General features: G+C 42.0%; 1 protein-coding gene across 8 annotated transcripts in view; it reads right to left on the bottom strand.

The window, feature by feature from the left end:
* Nucleotides 1-1,176, bottom strand: part of HEXD (hexosaminidase D) — a 14,872-nt gene that overhangs the window by 9,033 nt on the left and 4,663 nt on the right. For 2 of the 8 annotated variants that reach the window (XM_045299431.1, XM_045299432.1), the window contains exon 2: nucleotides 553-727. The exons of the other annotated variants lie outside the window; for them this stretch is intronic. The gene's annotated coding sequence lies outside the window, so the exon portion shown is untranslated. The remainder of the gene's footprint in view (nucleotides 1-552; nucleotides 728-1,176) is intronic. 8 annotated transcript variants of the gene reach the window in all.

Here is a 1,176-nt window from a genome sequence, read left to right as displayed (position 1 = left end):
GAGAAAATGTTTTGAGAATGATGTACAAATGCGCTTTACACAATTGATGTGTGTATGGATTGCGATAACAGTTGTATGAGCCTCTAATAAAATGTTTAAAAAATAATAATAATAAAATAAAAATAAAAAAAATAAAAAGGAGACTCCTGCTATAGCTAAGTTAGACCTTCTTTGCCAATCTTCGATAGCTGGCAATTTGTCAAAATGCTTAAAAATTTTCTTTATTCGTGTTTGTTTCTTTTCCTCCTCTTTTCTGATGATGATATTTTCCATTCAGTCCCGTGTGGCATAGTATGTTATATGGAGTGCTAACCACAAGGCCAACGGTTCGAACCCCCTGGAAGCTCTTCAGGAGAAAGATGAAGTTTTCTGCTCCTGTAAAGACTGACAGCCTCACGACTCAAAGGGGGTCCTTCTCCTCTCCCACAGAGGGTCACTAGGAGTCCGAATTGACTTGATGGAACTAAGTTTTGGGTTGTGTATTTATTTATTTACTTACTCTGGTACTTGTGGGAACAGATTGTCTTAAGACGAATTCTGGGAAAGAAATACCTGCCAAAGTCTCTGAATACGGAGAGATCGGTGCTAAATTCCCGAACAGAGAACCTGGAGCAGAAGCTGCCCAGGGCTGCCGAGCAACAGAGTGCAGTGATGCGACAGGCTGAGTCTCCTTTTCTTCTCCAAGTAAGGCAAGACCACCGCCATGTTCCCCAGTCTAGGCAAGGCCCTTGGGAAAGAGTTGAGAAGACACTGAAGGTCTGACCTTCAATAAGATAAACCCTTTCTCCTCCTGTCCCTGGGAAACTGCTGAGACACAGCATGCTGCAGGTGTTCAGTAGACAAGCTGGCTGAAGTATCATTGCTTCTTTATCTGCCTTCAAATACATTGTCACCAAATCCTGTGTGGAAGAACTCGTCATGGGAAGCAGGGTACATGACAAGAACTGCATATAAATAAAGTCCGGGCCGTGGAGTCCATACTGCTCAAGCCCCCACAGCCTCACCTCTGTCATCTTATCTCTTATATCTCAATCTATCTTTCTCAACTGCAACCGTGCCCCTCTTTACCCTGGCTCCACTTGCAAAAGAGCTGGTTTCTCACCTCAAAGGTATTTTCCACAGGGTCTTTTTATTTTTTTACATCTTTTATTTGTTAAAAGATCTTTTTTTTTTTTT

Source organism: Echinops telfairi, unplaced genomic scaffold, assembly GCF_000313985.2.
Source record: "Echinops telfairi isolate 266 unplaced genomic scaffold, ASM31398v2 ScPeMD7_7458;HRSCAF=8496, whole genome shotgun sequence".
NCBI classification, from domain to species: Eukaryota; Metazoa; Chordata; class Mammalia; order Afrosoricida; family Tenrecidae; genus Echinops; species Echinops telfairi.
Note: the sequence above shows the minus strand (reverse complement) of the source record. Positions and strands in the feature narration are given on the sequence as shown.